Here is a 25,141-nt window from a genome sequence, read left to right as displayed (position 1 = left end):
ACCCACACCAATCTGCCTCCATCCACTCCCGCCAGAGCCACAAGGATGCCCCATCCCACTCTCCAAATGCACACAGAGGTCCCCATCCCACCCACACCACGATGACCCATGCCACCCGTCAGTCCAACAGATGCCAAATACCTGTTCCAGACTGATATCAATGTGCCCCATCGAACCGTTGCAGACCCCACCAAGATGCCCCCATCCTGCACTCCAGACACACACCTAGATGATCCATCCCTCCAAATGCACAATGTGCCCCATCCCTCCCCAGACACAGAACAATGTGCCCCATCCCTGCCATCAAACCCATACCAATGTGCCCCATCCCCTCCCTCCAGACCAACAGATGCCACATACCTGCTTCAGACCGACACCAATGTGCCCCGATCCATCCATTGCAGACCCCACGAAGATGCCCCATCTTACCCTCCAGACTCACGCCTAGATGACCCATCCCGCCAACCAGACCCACTCTGCCCCAATTCTCCCTCCAGACCCACACCTGTATGCCCCAATACCTCCCTCCACACCTATACGCCCCCATACCTCCCCCCAGACCACACCAATATGCCCCGTACCTCCTCCCAGACGCACACCAATGTGCCACATCCTTCCCAAACCCACACCAATGTGCCCTTATCCCCTCCCTCCAGACCAACACCAAGATGCCCCATCCCACACCCAACCTTCCCCATCCAAAATAGATCACTGATGCCCCCATCATGCCCTCCAGACCCACATCTAGATAATCCATCCCTCCCTCCAGACCCACACAACGTGGCCCCAATCCTCCCCCCAGGCACCCACCAGTGGGCCCCAATCCCTCTCCAGACACACACCAATGTGCCCCATCCCGACCCAATGTTTCCCCATCCCTCCCCCCAAACCCACACCAATATGCGCAATCCCTCCTTCCAGACCCACACCAATGTGCCCCTATCCAACCATTCAGACCCCAAGATGCCCTATTCCTCCCTCAAGACCGCGGTCTTCAAACTTTTTAGGCCTTTGTCGCCCCCCCCATTTTCCAGCATACTTTAAAAAATAAAAGAAATTAGGTAAAAAGCCAACCCATTTGCAATTGGAAAGCCAAACCATTTGCAATTGGTGCTGGGGGGCCCAGGGAGCAGGCATGATATTTTTTACTGACATCTATGATAGATATCCAGTAAAAAGATGCCATCCCGGTCCTCTGGGCCCCACAGTGACTAAAAGAACCAACATGATTATGAGTATATGCAAAGCGCTGGGGGGGGGGGGGAGCATGGTATTTTTGACTGGACATCTATGATAGATGTACAGTAAAAGAATTCCATCCCTGTCCTCTGGGCTCCACAGCGCCTTAGAAGGAGAGCTGATTTTGCCAGGTGGATATGGGGGGGGGGTGTGCGCAACAAAGGCATTTTTAAAATGTCTTAGAAATCCCTTTCCGACCCCTCCCCAAAAATCAGCTCCACGGACCAACACAAACACATAGCAAGCACTTGATCATTCACACGAGCACCCATCATACATTCACTTATAACACAAGCATACACGCATCGATACACATTAAAATAAAAAATAAATTAACATAAACTCACCTTCTGCCTTGGTCATGAAGTTTCCACTCCAGCATCATGAACAGGAATCGGGAAGCATGCTTGCAGGGGCCTGCTTGTGGGTGCTGAAACGCCCAGCTCTGTGGTTGCTCGGTTATATGCGAGGAGGCGCAGGAGCTCCCCCTCGCGCATACAAACATGCAGTTCCCCAGCACATATTTCCAGTTATGCAAGGCGTGCGAAGCAAAACGCCCCCAGCCTCGAATGGCTCAGTGAGCATGTGCGGCTGGGGAACTGCACTGTCAAAGGGAAACACTGTTCAGCCAGCCCAGGAGCACTCCCTTGGCTGGAAAAAGCAGCTGAGGGAGTGCACAGTGTTGGGCTGGCTCCTCGATAATGGGTGAAGGGGCCACTGGGTCGACGCCACCTCACCCATTATGGATGAGCTGCCAGGCTCCAACTGGCCTAAAGGTGCATTGTCCGAGACTGAAATTCTACTATAGACCCCTTTTTTGGCAAATGTGGGCCAGTTTGAGGAGTTACTTCACTATGCAGCTAGTGGTTTTAACCATTGTTGCTCAATAAATTCTTTAAATATCATGCTTACATTTTAACAAAAAACACCCCCTTGCGTACTATTCAAACAGTCGGTCACTGAAGGAATGAATTGCGATTTGCAACTGTGGGCCACTTTTTCCATTGGTGCACAAGACAGTTTTATGCTCCAATCCGACCCTCTGAGCCGCCCCTGTCCATTTCCTCCATTTAACTTTTTTAAATTTCAGGCGGGGGACTCTCGACCCCGCAAACGCGGGGGCGAGCCCCAGTTTGAAGACCTCTGCTCTAGACCAATACTATAAGGCCCCAAATCCAGCCACATAGCAAGATGCACCACCCCTCTTGCAACCCCACACTAAGAAGCCCATGTTCCTCTCCCGAACCACACGCAGATAGCCCCAGCCGGCCCCCTCTAAAACCACCCATCCAAAACACTCAAACATTAAATTCCCCCATTAGCCCCCTTCGATCAGTTAAACACCACCATCCACTGTCCATGTACTGTTTCTTTTCTTAGCCCTCCATACCCTTCACGTTCAATAGATGAACAATTTTTTAAGTAAATGTAATTTCTTCCACTCTCCCCATCTCAATCTGGTGTCTTGCAGGAATTTTCATGGTATCCAGAAGAAAATGGCAATTGTAATCTCAGCCAGCCAAGAACACACAGATTCCTGCTGCTCTTGCAGCCCGAGCCTTCCCGGTTCCCGCTCACGAAAATCACCTGGTGTCTTGCAGAAACGTTCCCGGTATCCCAAATAATCTGTCCCTCCAGACCCCCACATGTGCCTCCCTAATAACTCAAACAGTGCCCACATACCTCCTTCCAGAACCACACCCATCCACTCCCTCGAGAGCCACAAGATGCCCCCACCCTCCAGATGCACAAATGTACCCATCCCACCCACACCAAAATGCCCCACACCACCCTCCCAACCCACATCTAGATGACCCATGCCACCAACCAATCCAAAAGAGGCCCCATTCCTGTTCCAGACGAACACCAATGTGCCCCCATCCATCTGTTGCAGACCCCACCAAGATGCCCCCATCCCTCCCACAGACCAACAATGTGCCCCATGCCTCCCATCAAACCCACACCAATGTGCTCCATGCCCTCCCTCCAGACCCACACCAAGATGCCCAATCCCACCCCCCAGATGCACAGATGTCCCCATCCCACCCACACTAAGACACCCCATCCTCCCAACCCACACCTAAATGACCCATGCCAACCTCCAGACCAACAGATGCCCCATACATGTTCCAAACCGAACCAATGTGCCTGCATCCATCATTGCAGACCCCAAGATGACCCATCTCTCCCTCCAGACTCACACCCATGTTCCCCATCCCTCCCGCCAGACCCAAACCAATATTTATTTATTTTACATTTTTAAAGCGCTCACACAGCACGCAGGCATCGAGGTGCTGTTACAGGAATTGTTTTTTTTTTGTTTTGTTGCATAATAGTTTTTTTTGTCTTAGTTGCGTATTTATAACGCGCTTAAACACCCAGAGGTTTTTAAGCGCAGACCCGGGGATCAAACCTGTGTTGCTTCGTGTCGTCTTGCTTCCAAGTGGCGCACGTTGCCGCTGAGCCATCCTCAATATGCCCCATCCCTCCCTCCAGACCCACACCACTGTGTCCCATCCCTCCAGACCCACACCAGCGTGCCCCTAGAGAACCATTCAGATCCCACCAAGATGCCACATCCCTGCCTCTAAACCAATACCATAATACCCCATCCTCCCTCAACATAGCAAAATGACCCATCCTGCTTGCAGACCCACACCAAGAAGCCCATGTTCCTCTCCCGAACCACACGCAGATAGCCCCAGCCGACCCCTTCTAAAACAGGCCATCCTACCCATCCCAAACACACTATCATCAAACATTAAATCCCCCATTAGCCCCCTTTGATATGTTAAACACCACTATCCCTGCGTTGTTCCTTTTCTTAGCCCTCCATACCTTTCACGTTGAATAGAACATCATTTTAAAGTAAATGCAATTGTCCGCTCCCCAGTCTCAATCTGGTGTCTTGCAAGAACTTTCACGGTATCCCGAAGAAAATGCAAAATGTAAAGCACGCAGTTTCCTACTGCATTCCTGCTTGCAGCCTGGCAGCCAGAGCCTTCCCGGTTCCCCCTCCCGAAAATGGACAAGACGAGGTCAAACGTTCCATCTGGTGTCTTGCAGAAACGTTACCGGTAACACGAATAAAAAGGCCACCTTAACCTCAACCAGTTGGAGCACGCAGATTCCGGTTGTATTCCGCTACCCCATCTCAATTTCGTCTTGCAGAAACGCTTCCGGTATCGCGAAGAACATGCCCACTTTAACCTCAGCCAGCCAAAAGTACGCAGATCCCGGTTGCACTTGCACTTGCCGCCGAAGCATTCCCGTGGCAATTCCGCTTCCGCTCACTAAAACTGCTCACGAAAATACAATGATGACTGAGTCGGACGCTACGCGAATGGTAGGGTACGTGCTCAGAGTCACGTGGGGAAGAGTGGGCGGGGCGTTGCTATGCTCCGTTTCTCGGATGGGAACTAGACACTAACCGAGGGAGGGGGTAATCGTAGGACGCACATTGTCTGAACGTAACGTGCTGCTCACATGGCGAGAAGGCGGAGCATTACTAGGGTCCGTTTCTCAGACGGGAACTAGACAGTACCAATACCCGAGGAGGATATCTGGTGAACTACCCCGCAAGGTGAGACCGACACTGTTTCGCAGACGAGTAACGCACTCTTCAGCAATGAATAGAGTAAGGAAAGTCTTTCGGAGTGGCGAATTGACCATCTCTCTCCAGACAGTCCAGAGGTAGGTGATAACAATGGACAGGTGGATGACCGTCACCTCAGTGGGAAGATGGGACTCTAGTGTCTTAGGGGAGAGACAAGTGCCTCTAAACCTCCCTTTCCACAGATGCCGGTGAAAGACAACAGGTCCGTAGGAACAAACAATTGAATGTGGACAGGTACTGAAGGCAGCTACTACTAAACCCACTTTGGCCAGACGAGTCCAGTCACCCCACCCCATAGAATAACTATGGACAGTCAAGTGACCATTCTTGCCGTAAAACAGCTGTGCCAGTTTGTTCACAGAGGAACAAATGGCAAGAAAGCCAAGGTCATGTGAGGACCTGGGTGCAGTGGAACGTTTGGAGCAGTGCTGTGTCAAAGCTGGAGCGGTGGGAGGGAGAGGGTGATGCAAGTAATGACAACATTCCTGCACCACGCTGACACCATTGGCAATACTACTTTGTACGGATAGTTCACACCCGTTTGCATATGGTGTTATCGAGTAATTACGGTATCGGCGTTTTCTTGAGTAGAATATAGTGTCGAGTCTTGGGGTGATTCCGAAGGGAGAGGCACATACTCCGCTCCTTGAGAAAACCTGCGCTGCTCACTCAGCATTTCTTCTAAGTATTCACCCCCTGCACATATTTAACCTCGCACTCTCTCCTCTTTCTCTACGTATACCCTTATTCCTATTCTTCATCTTTTGTTAAATTCTTTATTTTCACTACTTGCAAATTACAAAACCACAATATATGACACGGAAGACCCATGTAACTGATACGCACCTTTTTTATTTCAATAACCATCACACAGGACGACATTCACAAACAAATACACAGATGAGAACAGAATGGTCATAGGTGCCAACTTTTCAGTGGCTCGAGGGCCACTTGTGCAGTGGCCACACTTCCATGCACCACCCTCCCAAAATTGACGTATTTGGGGAACTTGCATTGCCCCACCCACCACACTAAAAGACCGCTGTGAACCCACCACATTTTGCACAATTACATTCGAATCGGAAACACACACAGTTCACTTTGATTTACCATTTTCAAATAACTAGTTCAGATATGTGCATTTCCCAAATAGTGGTAACAGGTTCTTAGTGGTCTGTGATTTAACATTAGTTTGACAGGCGAGCACTTTATCTGTTTACCTTATTCACTGCTGCAATAGTTACTGCATTGTACTTTTGAGTTACCCTTGAATCAGTGTTGGTAAGTGGAGTGCCTTGTGATCTTGGTCAAAGCTGTTCTGGAATCATGTTTTCACTATCAGTGACATTTATGACGCAATGAAACCTTATTAATTAATATGTGTAGTAGTGGAGCCAACGCAATTGTCTCAATTTACAATTAATCAAATTCTAAAAAACGTAGACCTGGTTCCCCTGTGCATGCCTAGAAATAAGCTTTAATTTTGACTGGCTCCACCAACAACTTGTGATCATGACCCCAGGATACTTTCATTTAATTTTTTTTTTAATACAAAATATATATTTCGTTTTTTGAGAGGCATCAACGCGATACTCTGAGCTTTGAAGCCTTAGGATGTCAAAGCCCGGTGGCTGTTTACAAGACCTCAGTATAAAGCCATTGTAATCGGATGAATGCCTCGTTTTGCATCTAAAAGAAGCATTTTTTAATAATTTGACGAACTTGTTTCTTAGCCTGCCCCTTTCGTGTATTTCCAGACACCTTTGCAGCCTCTTGTGTTTTATTGCAGGCCAAACCCCTTAGTTGCGGATCCGCTGGGAGCTATCGGTGGCGTGGGTGGGGTTTAGAGTAAAAAAAAATACAACTACCACGTTGATGGCCGTAAATCTACAATGTTAGCTAGGTATTTATTTATAAAGCGCACAACTGCCCGTAGGCATCGTGCACTTTATAAATACGAATAAATAAATGACCATCATATGAACTCCCCAAATCTATAATGACATCTCAAGCCCTCCATGTAAGCTTAAAGTCATACAACCGTGGCTCCAGAATAGATTTCAGTAGCTCCTCTGCCTTACCCAAAAACAGATATTCTTCATCAAACCTACTACACCTGTCCCCAACACTCTCGCAAGTAACTCTTTTTGTTTCTGCATATTGGAATCCGTTATTTACCACACGTAATCTTATATTTCCGTTGATGGTTATGTAAGAAGTCCTAGCTGAAAATTAATTTCTTTTTGTATATATGTGATTGGGGGCCTAGGCGGGGTGGGAGGGAGAGTTATGGCCACAACCCCTTTATAATAGCACAGTCATATATGGTGTTATGTTATATTACTGACTTGCACCGCTACCACCCATGGGCAGTCTCCAGGCGCTCATGTGGCTCTGCAAGAGAATGGGGCTGGGTGCGTTAGTGAGGATAGGATGATGGGATAGGTTCAGAACCAGGAGGATCTGGCATCTGTGATCATTGTCTTGCGTGTGGGAGTTGGTTCTAGATACCCTGCATGTTGTAACCATATGGGTAGGACTCAGTGCTTCGGATTTGTGCTAGTGTTTCTGTTGGGTGTGTGTCGTATGATGTTAGGGTGGGGTTTGAGGTCGTGCACACTGGTCATTTGTATCCATAAGGGGTGCAGAGTCACAGCTGAGTTTTAGGTGTTTGATATTGTTTTGGTGTGCATTTGTGTAGGGTTGATGGATTTATGGACTATGTGCAAGGGTGTTTCCCCCCCACCCCCCCTAATGTTATTTCTAGAGTCTCACAGAGTTGGTTGGTTGAGTGCGAGCATTAGATTAGTTTCCAGTGTATCTATGATATCATATGAAATGCTATGTCATTTATAAGAAGCCTGTACACAAGTGTTTCTAGGTGTGACAAGACAAGGGCGGGAAGGCAGAGGGGAGGACAAGACAAGCGATCTTACTAGGCATTGTGTCATTCAGATCGTGCAAGTGTGACAATGGCAAGTGCAGGGGAAGGGATAGGAAAGGGTGGAGTGCAATCAGACAGCACCGCTCTGGGTAAGTGCAAGGAGGCAGGGGACTGTAGAGATTACAGTTGCAGCCCCTAAGTGCGCAGTAGGCCCGGAGGCAGTGCAGGGGAGACTGATCATGGAGGAGCCTGGTACCAAGTGAGACTCTGAGGGTAGCCAAGCAACCAGTCGGTGCTGCAGACAGGTGGTCAGCAGAGGCGGGAGAGAGAGAGAGAGAGAAAGCAGAGGAGAATAGGAATGTCTTGAGCTGCTTCCAGAACATCCAGTGGTTTGGCTCAAGGCACCTGCTGAGGAGAAAGATCTACCACCCACTCTCTGCCTGGAGAAGCATCTGTCCCTCAGAGAGTTGGAGGTAGCTGAATGAAGGGCTCGACAAGGAAGGTGTAGTATGGCAACACCCTAGTCATGTATAGTGGCATTGGTTATGTTGGAGGAGCAGGAAAGGGGGAACGTTGGCTAGTAAATCTGTTAGTTTGATGATGCCTCTGATGTGAGTCTTCGGTTGTGCTCGATGGTACCTTCCAACGTTCTTGGTTGTGGTCCGTCAGCCAATCCGGCATCCTCTTCACACTCCTCCCACAAGGCTTGCATGCACTTGCATTTGATGACTCTGTCAGACGCAACTTCTTTAGGGAAGCCAACCCTATTGAAAATGCCAAGTAATGTTTTAGCAACTGACCTGTGTAAGGAAGGCATGGCATTAAACGGTGAAGACAGACACAAGTGATCACAGTTCAAGGGTGTTTATTGAACTTCAAATGGGTTGGTTGAACGCCTATCTAAACCTAAAGCTAAGGATGGGAGCAAGCTACGACCATCAAATAATAACACAGTCCTAGTCCAGTTTCTGTTAAATGAAAGGGCGGGCCCATACTGATAAACCTATTGCCAATCCTTCTAAATACTAAAGGGTGTGGGACAATGGTGTATGCAAAAGTGTTCAAGAAACAATATGTCAGGATGGTCAAGCAATTGGCTTCCCTTCCCTACATTTTCAGCATGGGGCAAGGCAGCACGTTTGAGCTTCGCACACACTCTGGCCTCTCGGCCACGAGGATACAGTTCAAAGCCCGGACATCAGGGCCTTCTGCCAAAGCCTCTTTTCCAATAAAAGTCTCTTACTGCAGAGGGTCTGTCGTAACACATTCCTATCAGGATTTTCACATGCACAAGCTCTCGCTTTTCAATGTTTATCATGGGTCTCCCTCTTCAGGCCGAGACCCCCTTTTTATCACAATATTCATACTTGGTCTCACTCGTTTGGGCTCAGACCATGGATCTCCCTCGTTCATGCTTGGATACTCTTGATATGGATCTCCCTCGTTCGGCTCCAGATCGCCTTGATATCTAAATCGAAGACTTTCGAATGAACGATGGGGTTTGCTTAAACCGTCGTAGGACCACTTTGATTCACTGAATTGTTCTCATCAGTCTTCTACTTTTGTTTCTCTTGGCGGCATACCTCAGAGACCTTTGATTGAGCACATTCACGGTGCCGGACCGCTCTGTCAACGGTATCGTATCTTTCCATCTCCAGTTCAGACATTCATTAGCAGTTTAGCTTTACTTGCGTATTTCATCACCCGCGTTTATCAATGTTCGCTCCAGTGTTCGGTATACAATGTTGCTGCTTGCTACCATGACTTCAACACAGACCGGTCTTGCATCGGTCTCCCCAACTCACTGGCTGTGTTGCTCTTTCTGGCGCGTCTTTGTTCTTGGAGCCAAGGATGATACAACGGTGGCTGCTGCTGCTCCTTCCCACCTTGGGCAGTTACACAGGAGGGCCTTCAGTATCTCGGACACAAAATGCAGGATTTTTTAGTCTAGCTTCCTGGACGTACGCTTTCTGCCTCGAAGCTTTCTTTAAAGCGACAGCGTCTTGCCGAAAAGGTCAACAGTAATTCCCTTCTTACAAACCCTTCTTGGTTTGCCGTCTTTCTCCCCTTGTTCAGCTGCAGACTCGAAACTGCTGTACCTTTTGTGTGCTTTCGTGCTCCGCCTTTTATCCGTGTGGGGAAGTTTAATGGAAGTCAGGTGTGAGTGATTGTTAGTAATGGCCTGACTACAGTAGCGGGACATGTCAAATATACTGCTTGGTGTGGTGAGTCTATTTCTCCCAGGGCTGTCCGTGTGAATGTGCTGGGGAAGGGGGCGGGGGTAAAGTTCCCATGTATCCTATCCAGTGGGGTGGCTTCAGGATATCATCATCATCATCGTCATCTAGCTTTTATTTAACAATTGAGTCATTTGCCAAAAACATAATTACAGAAAAGAGGAACAGTTCAATACTTAAATGCAAGATAAAAACTCGATGCTTCCACACTTCAGACTTAATATCACCAAATGGATTAGAGAAAATAGCTGATAAACCCCCTTATCACACTCTGGATATACTGTCGACCTTATCCTGCTGTACTTACCTCCTGACTTCCTCCATATTGTATATGTTGCATTTGGACTTGCATCTTGTTTTGAATTTGTATACACTTGTAAAAACTGTATATCTTGTATTTGTTTTGAACTTGTATATACTTGTACAGCACTGTAACCAAGCTGAAAATCTACGTGTAGCTCTCTGCGCCCTGATACCTTCGGCTCTGGTGCGCATTATAAATAATAAAACAAACAAACAATGCTAATAATGTATCCTGGTAAACTTCATCTGGGTCTGGCGTGTTTCCTAAGGGTGATTAAGAAAGAAATGACCAGATGCAGTTTTACATATATATATTATATACAATTGACGACGGTGCATACAAAGAAACATTTATTTAAATCCTATGTTTTAAAATCTAGGGTCGTAATATGCTTATATTATTACAAGTGCATTCATTTGTCAAATAGCGACATTGCGGTGTGCAAAAGGCCATAAAGTGCTTATTTGATTATATAAAACTGAGTGACTTCAACATCTAAGATCAAATTCATTATATAGTTTTATCCTTCTCCTTTAATAAAAGTTTCAAGTTAATTCTCATCAGCTACAACTTGCAGTGCTGTGTTTTCCGCCAACCTAATAAACATGCCATTCTGCTTGGGTGTTACAATAATTGGAATCTAACATCTTAGTGTGTGCAAGTTTAGCAATAGTGCATCTGATACTATTCTAGCAGCGTCATTACATGTTGAAATCAATAAAGTGAATTTTCAGCTATATTACAATGATTACGATTTCATAATCGAGAACCAAAGGAGAAATGAATATTATTTGTTGGGGTCCTGGTTCTTTAAAAAAAATCGGGTTTAGGTCCTAGCATCAACAGCTTTTAATGCTTTGGATCTTTTTTGCAGGCCCGATGGATACGACTTACTACAAAAAATATTAAATTTATGTCATCACAACACCTGAATAGCACAGTGGCTTCACTTGTGCAGCGTATTACTTTGTTACAAATGGTCTTCAGATATTTATTCCTAGCCCCAAGATAGGCCGGGCAAAAGAACAGGAAGTGGATTCTGAATTCCCTTGCCAGTCCACATACCAGATATGTCATCTGTAGCTCTATCCCCAGTCTGGTGCTACATGCTAGGTTCAATTGACCTAGCCTAAATTTTATCTATAGGGAACGAGCAAGCTAACCAAATCTAAATACCTTTGAGACCCCAACACCGATCTGCTGGCCAGATAGGTAGGTCCTATAGACAAGCCACTGCATGCATTAACCAATTAAATCTCGACATCCACCCGTGAGATATTCTCTGCTTTTTCTACATCGATCGATGTGATGCCTGTGCGATTATTCCATAGTTCTTCCAGATTCAGTTCCAACAGTTTTTTCACGTGTTGGACCCAGGGCAACAATCTACCTTCTTTGTCCCCAGCATATGCTTCATGATACATAATACGTTCCTGGGTCATCCACAATCTACACCAATAAGCTTCATGTCTGAAGGAGACATCACTGATGATTGTTCTAAGACCTAATTCTAAATAAATCAGATTACCTGGACATGCTGTTGGCAGCCCAAGAAGTTGTTTGAGGAAGCATCTTTCAGCCAAACCCAACTTGCAGACATTTGTGTATCCCCACATCTCTGCCCCGTAGAAGGCGGCTGATTTGGTCATGGCTCTGTAAACGGTAAGGGCTGGGGAAATTGCACCTCGTTCGTGGGCCTGGAAAATACTCCATATTGCACCCCCCCACCCTGTATTTTTCCAATGTTGCACTGGATTTGAATAACTGTGAGGTCCAGTTGCATTGGTCATTATATGTAACCCCCAAATCATAACACTGAACCTGTTCAACAGCAATTCTATTGATATTTAGTTTTGCTTTTATCTGCTTCTTGAACTTTGGTCGGAAAACAAACAGTTTTGTTTTCCCTATGTTAATTTCAAAATGGAGCTCTGCACACTTCTCAACAAATGCTTCAAGAGTAGTTGCGTGTCCCCTAGTGGACGTCGATAAGAGTACCGCATCATCTGCAAATAAGTATTGGTATTGATTCTTTGCTGAATTTCGGCTGGTCCAGACACTTTGATCTAACATATTGAATTACTTCATTAATATAAAGTCGCAAACAGGGGGCAAGGACGCATCTCTACCTCACCCCTCTTGTCACCATAGATGGTTCAGTTAGTTCTCCCTCCAATCCTCTTCGTACTGGGGCTCTTTTTTTTGGAAAACAGTTGTATTATAATTCTCAGCAGATTAGCTGGTATTCCCCCTTTGGCCAAAATGGACCACAGCATCCCCCGCGTTACTTAGTTGAAGGCGGTCATGAGATCAAAAAATACAGAGAAAAGGTTCATTTTTCTCAGGACCAAATATTTTTGCGTGAGGTGTAGGTGGAATGCTTGGTCCATCGTTTTGGGCCTAAACCCAGCCTGGAGATGGTCAATCAGCCCTTCCTATACCACCCATTCCTGCAGATACTCGTAAATAATTCTGGAAATACCTTCCCCGCACCATCCAGTAATGAGAACGGCCTGAAGTTCCAAGGGTGCTCTCTCCCTCCTTTTTCATAGATGGGGATTATGGTTGCATTTTGTCAAGAAGAGGGTACCTTGTTAAATCTCTGGACCGCATTAAATAAACGCCATAAGACCGGTGCCCAAATTGTTGGTTCATCCATGGCCAGGTCTATGGGTATTAAATCTGGCCCTGGGGCGTTTCCCCTTCTTTGGGATTGAATAACATTTACAACTTCCAGTGGGTCGAATTGGGGTATATCTAGGCTGTTCAGCCGATATTTCTCCCCCATATGGGTCCTTGAAATGTTTCCTCCAATTACTTGGGCTAATATTAACGGCAATTTTGTTGCCGCTTCCTTCTTTATTTCCACTATCTTCCAAAACAGACGGGTATCACCCGAATCTGATGCTTCCTGTAGCCTATCCCATTCATGCTGTGCATGCTCCTTTTTATTTTTTTTTTATTATTTTTTTTTTGGTCTTATTTAGCTGTCTATAGCATGCTCTTAGGCACCTCAATTCGGTCCTATCGAGCATATTAAAATGTCTAGTTTGGCTGTCTTGCAGTCCTTCTCAAACCAGTCATTATGTTTGATGACCCTTGCCGCTTACAGGTCTTACAGGTTCTGGTTACGAATGGTTGTATGGTCTGGATCAGGTTGTCATGTACAGTACAAATATTAATGTCTCCCAGTTGATAACCACTCCAAATCAGGGAGAATCGACCCATAGATTTTAGGTCCCAGATATTCCATATCGAGGTCGAGCCATTTGATCCTTTGCTTGCATTGTCCCTTGGTTTGGACGGCATTACTATGACTACTTTGGTAATCAATCATTTGTTTACCCAAATCAATCAATGTTAGAAATAGGGGTTTATGATCACTCCCCTCTTGTTGTAGAATCACAAAATCCTTTATATAAATCCACATTTTCAGGGATGAACAAAATATAGTCAATATGCGTGGTATGTGGATTTTGCCGGCTGGTCTTTTACAAGGCTTCCAATACAGGCTCTTTGCTCCATGCCAAATAGAGAGGCTGCACAGCCAAGAGCCTGCGGATCGGCCCTATTCTGAATGTTAGAGTTCAATGGGGTAAGTGTCCCACACATCATCTAGATCATCCCATAGCCCCTCCATGTCGGACAGGTGCTTAATTTGCAGGTTCAGATCTTCAACAAGTATAGAATGTGAGCCCAAACATTTCTCCAAGATTACTTGCTATTTCGATTGCATGATTAGTCCCCTTACTTGTAACCTGATAATAGATATTAAAAAAAATAGGTAGCTTCGGTACCCGATGGCATAAGCACCAAGTACTGAACATCAGGAGAATCAGTTTCTGTGGCTGAAATGTGCCAATCAAGAAGAGTACTTATAAATGTGGCCAGCCCGCCAAATGGTCTCCCTCTGGATCCCTTGGTTGCTGGCACCTGAAATATCTCGTAACTTTCATATGTAATCGACCCCATTCCCATGTTTCATTGATACACACTGTATCATGTTCCTTAATGAAGCTACACCAATGTCTACCGGGTGTTTTCTAAGGCGTGCTATGTTCCAAGAGATAATTTTACTTCTCTCTACCTTGGCCATAGCTTCAATTTTTGGGGACGGGGTTTTGTTAGTCTAAGCCCTCCAGGTCGTTTTTATCCCTTCTACTGTCAGACTCTTGTGCATTGAACCCCCTTCCCACTGGTTCCAATCCCCACATTGCATAGTTGACATTTTGGGAGTCCATAGTCTTCATGTGTACGGTTAGCCTAATGTGATTTATGACGCCACTGGTGGGTATACCCGATGTTCCAAGGACAGTAAGCCCTCCTTTAACCAGTAATTTATTTTAAGTATACCACAATCATATGCTCCTGTCTTATGCATTTAAGTATATAGCTTCTGATAATGGTCATGCACCCTCTTACGTGCTTGAAATAATGCACACATGTATTGATCAGGGACTCCTGTGATTCATAGGACCCATTTGCAAGTTTCTCGACATTAAGGACTATGGATCGGTCTGCCCTACCCTCCGATAAAGGAAGTTTTTTTTATAATTACTACTGTCCCTCTCAAAGTCTCTTGGCATCCCTCCTGTCCTCATATTCCCCAAAGGGGTCAAATTGGGGGCACTCATCCATTGTGGCATTGGCTTATGAATATTCTGGCTGTGAATCTGGTTGTTTGCAGCTGGTGGATGCAGGGGACCACTCTGTGATCTTGAATAGCCTCAGTCCGCACAGCCGGGCTCGTACATATTTTTGGTCTGAGGATTGGGAGGGCATTTAGGGTCCCTTGTATCACTTGTATGTCTTCTGCCGACCTGATTTTATCTCCCCCTCCATTGATCTTTGATCTGTGAGTAGGGGGTTAGCCCATTAACCAAGGGACCCGTTTTAACGGGGCCTAGCTTGGGTACCTGGTGTTGCCCGTGTCCTAGAGGATGTTGCTCTTGTCGACAAGTCTTGCTTCCGTTTGCTCTGGCATCTCATTTACCCTGGAGAAAGTTGCTCTTGTTCTCTGGTCGGCAAGTCGTGCTGCTGTTTGTTGTTGTGTTTCAGAAGCTCTTGATATTGATTTTCGCTTAGCATTAGATGGAGCTTTTCCAAGTGGTTTGTTTTTTGTGCGGCATGTTTCAGTCACTTATTGGCTTCAGCACGTTTGAGAAAACGTCCATGAAAGATTGATTGTGCTCTCGCCATAGAGTCAGCCAAATGTTTGGGGGGCGGGAGGGTCCACAAATATAGAGGTAAAATAGCAATACGTGATATTTTACCCAACATTTTTTTATCATGCAAATGTGATCAGAGAGTCCAAAGGAGGAGATGAGATGACCAATAGAGAACGCGTAATGGGTGAAGAGTTGTGGGCCTAGGATGGAGCCATGTGGGTCACCAACAGGAAGGGAGGTCAGTTTAAAGTTTCCTTTGTCGAGTGCTTGAGACGATGCGGTTGCACAGATAAATGGCAGCCCTGCTAAGAGCAGTGACCTGAATTCCAAGGTCAGCTGAGGTGCGAATGAGTGGGCTTATACTTGGTATGAAAGCTGGCCGAGAAATCTAGGAGGATTAGGATGGAGGCTAGTTTGCAATGGTTACTGGTAGTGAGAACATTGGAGAAATAAGTGAGGGCTGTTTCGGTAGAATTATGGCTGTGGAAAACTGACTGAAGATGGTCACGGAGGTTGTTAGTGTCGAGGAAGGTGGAGAGTATTGAGGAAGGAGGGATATCGGCTGATAGCAGAATTAATAGTCTGCCCAAGGCTTTTGTTAGAATGGTAGCTGCCCTTAAGCAGGAAGGAGCGATCCCAAGTGAAAGGGAGTAGAGAGAGTTAAGAGCAGACGAGAGGAAGTGCACGTTCAAGTTCTATCTGTCAAGACAATGGATCAACAGAGGTGCACGTTTGGCTCTTCCTAGGATGGGGCATGCTTATTTCAATAAGGAGCATAGTTTAAAGTGGAAAATTAGACTGAGGGAGAAGAGGTAGGAAAGTACCCTTGGTTTTAGAGTTCATCTAAGAGAAGTATTGGGAAATGTTCACAAATAGTGTAGAGGAGGTAGCGCTGAGCTGCAATAGTTCCGAGCCTGGAGGATATTTTGGGGGAAATCGGAGGTGTAATCCCATTAAAGATGTAGGATAATTTGGCAGAGTACAGGGCCACAAAGAAGGAGAGAAGGGCATACTTGTAGGTGAGGAGAAGAGGAAGGGTATCTTTACAGGTGCTGTTTTTTGTCCGCCTCGAGTTGATCAAGGGGGTGATCCAGGCACGGGAGCGAGGGTGTAGAAGTGCACTTTCAAAAAGGATAGAGTTGCTGGAAGGAGGAGCTCGGAGCCAGGTTGAAGTCAGAGTGGGAGGAGCAATGGAAAGAAGAGGTGAGACCAGACTTTGGGTAAGTACGGGCCAGGGATTCAGGAAATAAGGGACATTTTAGAGATGGAGAATATCAGAGTAGGAACAGTAATACTAAAGTGAAGATAGTGTTCAGAAGGGTAATAATGAGATTAGATGAGAAAAGAGAGGAGGAGAGGTAGGATCAAGACTTTGCTTGGGAGTAAATGGTTGAGCTATAACCCAGAAAATGTGATAAAGGTAAAGCAATCCTTGGTCAGTATTTGCTTAGCCTTTTAGGCTTCTTGTGGAACATATATACAAAAGTAAATTGTTGTTACTCCAGAAAATGTTGCCCATTGATGCAAACAGCGAGATATAGCGAAGGGACTGCAGTGATCCAACGTGCCACTGAAAGGCAGTGTTTACGACGTGACCATTTGACATGTTGGCCAATTCTGATCGAATCTTGTATCCATGCATGGATGAAAAGCTTTGTTGCTGGGGGTTTATTCATAGGAAGACCAGCTCAGCCCCTCCCAACCACCTTCTTTCCCACTCATACAGCACCAAAGGTTAGTATTGAGTGAATTGATCTATGATCTCTGCCCCCAGCCCCTCCCAGCTTTGCTGCTGTTGTGAGAAAATAATTGGACCACAACTAACTTTTCGAGTAAGAAGAGGGAGTAAGTCTGGGAAGATTAAACCCACTTTTAAATGAAATATAAAAAAAAGCGCAAAGATGTGTGTGAGTGATCCACGATGGCACAGGGGCGAGAGAATAAACCTATAGGGATTTCTCTGTACAAGAAAGAAATGCCAAATGTGAAAAAATTAGAGGGGTATCGAGGTGAGTGAGATCAAAATCACAAGAAGAATGAGGCAGGGAGGTGTGTATGTGTTTGGTTTTGTTTGCTGGATAAGAAGCTAAAAAGGAACAGCTGGTTTGCAACTCATATAGGCAATAATCTTGTTTGAGGTGGGATGTGCTATTTGGTAACAGCCCACTGCCCAGAGTTAATGACTCGCACAAAACGTGGGCATTATCGATGTGGCAGTATATTACCCAGACGGCACTGCCCACCAAGAAGGGCATTATTCCAGTTGGCATCCATTCTTTTATTGCAAGTGTCACCCGCTATGGGTGCTAAAAATGCCTGGAATTGGAGGAAAAAAAGAGGCGGCAAAGTGAGCACAAGACATGTTTCCTACTTGGATTAGGTCTTGAGAGAGCCTGTGCCGAAGAGGGCGGGCACGGAATTAGAGGATCAACTCAAGCTTGCCTAGAGCCGCTGGAAACATTAACCCAAAGGAGTGAGCAGAGAGGACGGCTTCTGAGCCTAAGGCACGTGTGGGCCAGTGAGTGGAGAAAAGGAGTGGAGGTGGATTATGCGCAGAGGTGGATTATGCATGTAGCACTGTAAGGTGAGGGGTGGAGTAGCATCCAACAAGGGGGTACAAGGGACTAAAATCGTGAACATCCGCATTAGGTTGTCCTGGCAGATTATGTTCACGTTCACTGCAGTCTGACTGGCCTGGCAAAGTTCCATGAGTCCTAATATTTCAAACGGGAAAGAAAATGAGCACATAGTGGCCCAAAATAAAGTGAAGCTGAGCATTAAGGGTCTGTTTTTATTTGATTTTATTGGTGGGAAACAAAGGTTTGTGGATGCGATTGTATTCATGTTGTGTTTTTAGTATGGATGTCCTGATGACTCTAGAGAATACCTATTGCCGATGCTGTCAAGCAATAATTAGATGTGATTGTGAACCAAAAAGAAATTAACCTAGCGCTTCACTGTACCACTATGATAAAGATGCCCATGTAAAAATCAGTCCGATGAGCAAAAGGTTACTAGTGACATTTGGCTGTAGAACATCAATTTTTGGAAAGGTGTGACCCTGATCAAGTAAAGGCAGGATAGTACATTGTATTGTTTGTTTTTATGAGAGATCCTGGTTTGAAAATGTAAACGGCAGTGTAACTCGGCTGCGATTTGTAGCTCTTCTATTTGGAGCTCCTTGGTATTATGGGGTGGATACTTCAGCCCTCACAGTGATCGTAATTAATATTGGATGAGCAGGAGCTAAAAGCAGCTCATGGCTATCCAGCATTAAGGCCGGACCAGGAGCTACTACAGAGGAACGAGGGGCAAGTACATAGCGTTCCACAAATCTAACTTCCACATCACATGCAAAATCATAATATTGTCAGTTATTTATGACCCCTCATGCTTTAACCCCCTTAAATGCTAAGGAAGAAATATCTCGACCTCAGCACTGCAGTTACAGTGGGTAGGACGACATAGCCCATCCTTTTTAGCATTTGAGCCTGGGCGATCGCTGCAGCGCAGCAATCACACAAACTCTAAATCCAACCTCCAGGGTATGTTAGGAGGAGGTTCCTCCTCACGGCCAAGGGGTAGGATTTAATTCAGTAACACGCCAGCGTGCGTAATGCACGCTGATGTGACACTGAATGTAATTGCGCTCGCCGTTTTGGCTGTGGCGAGTGAAAAAAGTAGGTTTCCCCACTATCTCTGGCATTTTATATGCCATTTTGTATTGTATTTATTAAGTCTTTGGTGTAAAACATTATAAAGCGCTGCATATTTTAACAGGATACATTTAACAATAACAAAATAACACTAACAGTAGAAGAAAATACAATTTTGAATCAGACCAACAAAACAGTATGTAGAGCAATTGGACAGAAGGGAAGGGGGAGAGAAGTGAAGTATAGCTAGGAGGCAGAGGGAGGATGGGTAGGAGGAGGGGAACGGAAAGGGTGAGGGTGAGGAAGGGGTGGAGGGGGAAGTGGAGGGAGAGGATTAAGGGGAAGAGGGAAGGGTGGGGGAGGGGGAGCAAGAAGGAGGAGGGGAATCATGGCGGGGAATGGAGGAGAGATTTAAGGGATGTGCGGAATGAGGAAAAGGTAGGGATAGAGCAGATTAATAGAGGAAGGGAGTTCCAGTGGAGGGGGGCTAGGAGTTGGAAGGAGCGGAAACGAGAGTGGGCACAAGTGGACGGAGGAACAGTGAGGAGGAAGTGGTCAGCAGAACGAAGGGAGCTAGAGGGAGTGTAGAAAGAGAGAAGGGAAGAGAGATGAGGGGGAGCAAGATCATGGAGAGATTTGAAGACTAGACAGAGAAAATGAAGTTTAAGTTGGGAGTGAAAGGCAATCGAGGGAGGCGTCGTTGGAAAGGGAAACTCTCCCCTTTCCAACTACACCTACCTTCAAACATTGATGGGCATGGATCGCTCGATCCACGCCCAGCAAATCCACTAGAGTAGAGCACAAGGGATGTTTTTGAAGTGGGGAGGGGGATGAGGGGCCCACTTAGTATATAAGTGGCCCTCCCCCCCCCCCCCTGGCCCTCAAAGCATGGGGCGTTGCGTTTTGCCCACCTTGGGGGCAGATGGGCAAATGAAAAATACATATTTTTGGAGGGGGGGATTTACTGGGGGGGCCATGGTATTTAGCCCTTCCACTGGGGGCAGATTGGCAGTGTAGCCCTCCCTGGAGGCAGATTGGCGGTGTAATCTGTCAATCTGCCCCTAGGAATGGGCTAAATGTGTTTTTACTGAGTGGTGGGTGTCGCTAGACCACCAGGGATGAGTATGTGGCCAGAAAAAGGATGCTGGCTGCTTTGCATAAAAGCAAAGTGCATTGCTGGGCGCATATTGCTGGATCCACGCCCAACAATGGCACTAGACATTGGCGTGGTGCTTATTTCCTGTGCACAGTATTTTCACAGAGGAAATGATCACCATAGTAAGTGAGCATTGCGTGTTCTGAAGGAATGAACGTTGTGACTAGCTCCCCACCCCTGTTACTCAGTAGTGCAAGCACATGGAACTGTATGTCTCATGCTTGTGCAAAGCATGACACGTACTGTTCCATTTGCTTGCGCTGTTGAGTAGGGGTTTAGTTCGAAAACGTGTGCCTGTAATGCAAACGCTAATTCCTCCAGAGCATGCAATGCACGCGTGCTATGATGCTAATTTCCTTTGTCGCAATAGTCAACCTAACAGTAAAATGGGTACAGCGGACGTCACACTAGGGATGATATTACTGGCACGCCCCGTCGATGTCCTCTTTTCAAAATTCGTAAACAACAACTGTAATACTCAGCAGCTTCCACTTAATGACGGCCTATGCACAGCATGTGAATCCGAGCAGATACAAGCATCAGAAATACGATTATGGTGAGTAATGTATCCCATAGTTTTCTGAGACTTGTGGATCTGCTTAGGTCACATGCTGTGCATAGGCTGACATAGTTGTAGCCGCAGAGTATTACATTTTTTGTTTCTCGAAACGTGAAAAAGAACATTGACAGAGCATGCCAGTAACATTAGCCCTAGCCCTTATTTTGCCATCATAGACCTAAACCTCCAAATTGATGAAATGAGGGTAAAGGTAACCCTGCCCTGCTTCTTCTCAGAGACCTCTGCCAACATCTCTCCAGAGACCTCAGATTGGATAGCCTCCTTCCTTGGGAACAGATCCATTAGGGTATTTGCAGAGAATGCCTGTGCTCCACCAGCACCCATTTCCTGCAGTGTCCGACAAGGATCGTTTGTGTCACCCACCCTATATAACATATTTACAAACCACTATTCACACTCCTTGACTCCATTGGCATATCCTGTATAAACTATGCCGATGACATGCAGATCTTACTCACCCCCCCCCTGCTCCTCTGGAAACTACCAAGAAGATTCGGTCTCCCTCAACTCTGTATACTTGACAATGTCATCCTGGATGGCCACGCACTGACTATGCCTTCTTTTCCTCTCAACTACGGAGTTCCCCAAGGTTCTGTCCTTGGCCCTTTTCTCTTCTCACTCTACACCTCATTCTTAGCTCCTATTATCTCCTCTTTTGGCATCTCGCACAACTTCTATGCTGATGACACCCAACTCTTCCTCTCCTTCTCCTCCTTCTCTCCTGACATTCATGATCAACTCTCTCTTCTTGCCTTTCTGCTATTAAATCCTGGATGTCCTCACACTTCCTTACTCTGAATACTGATAAAACAGAACTCATTTTCTTCCCTGCTATCACTGTTCCTCCTCCCTCCTCTCCCCCTTTCATTCTCTTTCCCCCGCCCAGCTCTCCTTCTCTCCCCACTCCCGCAACTTTGGTCTCCATCTTGACCCTCACCTCTCTCTATCTCACCACATTTCTCTCACTGCTAAATCCTGTCGCTTTCGCCTCTACAACATTCGTAGAATTTGACCCCTCACCTTTCACGCCACTAAACCTTTAATTACTTTCCTCCTCTTCTCCAGACTCTTCTACTGTTCCTCCCTTCTCTTCGGACTCCCCTCCTCCCATCTCTCCCCTCTTAAATCCATCTGCGACTCTGCCATCCGCTCCCTTTGCCTTCTCTCACCTCGTGACTCCATCTCCTCCTCCCTCACCTCTCTAGGTTGGCTCTCTTTCCCCTCCCAACTCAAGTTCAAGTTCCTCTGTCTTGTTTTCAAATCCCTCTATGATCTTGCTCCCCCTTACCTCTCCTCCCTTCTTTCCTTTCACACCCCTTCTCGTCCTCTCAGCTCTGCTAATCTTTTCCTACTCTCTCCTCCTCCACCCTGCGCCCCCTCCCGCTTCTTCCGCTCCTTCGAACTCCTTGCTCCTTTCCACTGGAACCGCCTCCCCTTCACATCCGCTCTTCTCCCTCCTACCCTTCCTTTCGCTCCTCTCTAAAATCTTACCTCTTCCACTCACTTCTCTAGCACCCCACCTTCTCTACCACCTCCCTTCCCCTTTACCCTTACCTCATACTCTTCCTCCTTCCTTACCCTCTCTGTCCCTCCTATCCCCTTCCTCCCGTCCCCCGCTTGATTCGTGTCTCACTATCTCCGCCCTTCTTCCCTCACATTCCGGTTCTTTCCCCCGTCATTAACTACTCTATCACCTACCACTCCCTAGTTCACCCCCCCCACACCCTCATCTCCGCTGTACTATTGTAAGTTCTTCTTTATGCTGTTATCAGGTTGTGGTTCAGTTGTCATCGTATGCTTGCTGTATGTTTACTTGTTCTCATGTAAAGCACTTTGGAGTAAAGGGCTATATAAATTCATTACAATACAATACAATACAAATACAAATGATGAGAAGACTGAGCTTCTCATAGTAAACTCTAAGCCCCCAATACTCATCCTTCACCATTGATAAAGTAACAATCACGGTCTCTCCGGTAGTAAAAACACTGGCCATATATCTAGACGCCTCACAATCTTTATCACGAAAAGTGAGTGCCATAGCTTCCAGCGCCGCATACACAACCAAACTAATCAATGCTGCCAGACCATACCGCTCTACAGATAGTTGCATGACCGTAGCCCGCGCCACTGTAGGAGCTAGACTTGACAACTGTAATGCCCTTTTCGCAGTTACCACAGATGCCAATGTTTGCAAAATGCAGGCCATTCAAAATAACGCTCTCAGAGCTGCGCTCAACATCCCCAAAGCCGACTGCATCAGTGCAGCAGGAAAAGGTGCCCACTGGCTCCAGATTCGTGACCGAATCATGTTCAAAACACTATCACGCATAGGTGCCTGTCCAAAGTGGCCCCCACCCCTTACTTATTCCAAAAAATCACCAAAGCGCAACCTCTGCCAGAGTAGCCTATACTTACCGCATCACCCAACCTAAATTCAAATGACAAAAAGTTGGTGGTTCCAGCTTCCCTACAATTACTGCCAAGCAGTGGAATCTACTCCTCGCCCACCCTTCGAGCTGAACAGTCTTACTGGACCTTCAGGAAAGTGCTAAAGACTATCCTGTTTACCTAACTCTGATTCCCACTGCCCCCTCCCTCGGAAACTGGAAAACAAACCATGAATGTCAATTAATAACTACCACCATGTTCCTGTATTGTTTTTTACCTACCATGCCCAAGGGCTTAGCGCGCTATACACATGAACAAATAAATAAATAAAATAGTCTGACGCAAGTTGCAGAGTTGACATTATTTACCTGCAGGAAACATGGGCAACCGAGGACTTTCCCTTAAAAGGTTATATAGGCTTTACAAAGCTGGCAAAACAAAGTGTATTGGGGTCCTTGGGTGGTGGCCTAATAATCTGGGCCCTTTCCTTCTTACCTTTTTAAAATAGCCAGTCTGCCGGTGGACTTGGAGCAGGCCATAAGAAATGCAGATTGTCTAACATCCATAATGTCAGATTGCACATCAGTGGTGAGGGGTTTTAATCGCCTGATAGAGTGAATATTTTCAATATGAAGTTCCTGCAGTGGTAACAATATCCTCATCAATTTGAATCGCAGAAGGGATGCACCATGGTTTGACCTGGAGTGTCGATCCATGAAGTCCTTAATTCACAGGTCAGTTACGGATGGCGTTGCTCATGTAGGACTGCTATTTCTCTAGTTAAACAATGGGAGCATTTCGTGAGGGCAGTCCAAACACATGACTGTAGACTGGAAACCAGTGGCTTAGGGGTTTGATAGCTCAGGAGGAATGATTGATGCACAGATCACTCCTGATCAATGAATCACCTTTTCAAGGTATTTACTTAGATGTAGATTAAGTGGATATAAATAAAGGTATTGATCTAAGCGTTAGAGACATTGTATTTAGTACAATGTCTGGTAAAAGCTGATGGCTTGCACTTTTAATGGTTTGTGAGCTTGTGGCACCCTATTTTTTATAATCTTTTTAACTCTGTGTCATTCTGTGGTTTTACCTCGTTCATGGTCTGAGAGTTTAATTGTACCTATTTAAAAAATAAGGCTCTATTTCTGTGACTATCTGCTATCGCCCAATCTCGCTGATAACAACAGTAGAGGAGTGGGTGCTTTGATGGAACTTATTGAAGCCCACACAATAGGATTCTGGAAAGCGATTTCTAAATTGGATCATAGATTAATTCTAAACATTTTAATGGGTACATATTGTGCAATTCGAGCCTTTATTGACATAGAGAAAGCCTTTGACTCTATCCAGAGGAGTCAGCTATTTGGTAAGCTAGCCGTACTTCAGATGCCCAAGGGGCTTTTAAATTGAATTCAACTCTCCTGTTCTGAAACGCATGCCGCTGTGCGAATCACAAGATCTGGCAGTAGGTCTGAAAACGTTTTAACAAATTTGGTTGTGTATTAACCCCACTTTTATTTATGCTGTTTCTTTCAGGTTTTTGACCCCACCAACGGAGGCATACAGGTTAGCCCCTGATGGTGTATAGCATCCGTTTTGGGGTACTTTTATATGGCGATACTGCTGTACTAGATTTGCGCCGTGTCAGACTATAGCAAACCCTCTTTATTCAGAAGAATACTTGAGTGCCCATGGCTAAAAGCTGAATGTGGGGGCATTTTGAAAACGCAGAAATTATTTTTCACCATTTTTAAAGGTGTGAATATTGAGGATGCTGAGTGTTACTCTTCTCTGGGTGTCCTTTTTTTTTCCTAAAGATTGAAAATGGTCAAGGCACATACAGTGATTGCTGCAAAAGCAACGCCTAGGTTAGCGGGTCTCTTCGGATTTGTTGACATTTATGT

General features: G+C 45.9%; 1 protein-coding gene across 4 annotated transcripts in view; it reads left to right on the top strand.

The window, feature by feature from the left end:
- Nucleotides 1-4,680: 4,680 nt before the first annotated feature.
- REV1 (REV1 DNA directed polymerase) overlaps nt 4,681-25,141 on the top strand; it is a 1,193,441-nt gene continuing 1,172,980 nt past the window's right edge. For 3 of the 4 annotated variants that reach the window (XM_069636693.1, XM_069636692.1, XM_069636689.1), the window contains exon 1: nt 4,726-4,932. The gene's annotated coding sequence lies outside the window, so the exon portion shown is untranslated. Of the gene's footprint in view, nt 4,933-25,141 lie in introns of all 4 variants that reach the window. The other variant, XM_069636691.1, reaches the window with a different exon arrangement.

Source organism: Ambystoma mexicanum, chromosome 7p, assembly GCF_040938575.1.
Source record: "Ambystoma mexicanum isolate Mex_15411 chromosome 7p, UKY_AmexF1_1, whole genome shotgun sequence".
In the NCBI taxonomy this organism is placed as follows: Eukaryota; Metazoa; Chordata; class Amphibia; order Caudata; family Ambystomatidae; genus Ambystoma; species Ambystoma mexicanum.
Note: the sequence above shows the minus strand (reverse complement) of the source record. Positions and strands in the feature narration are given on the sequence as shown.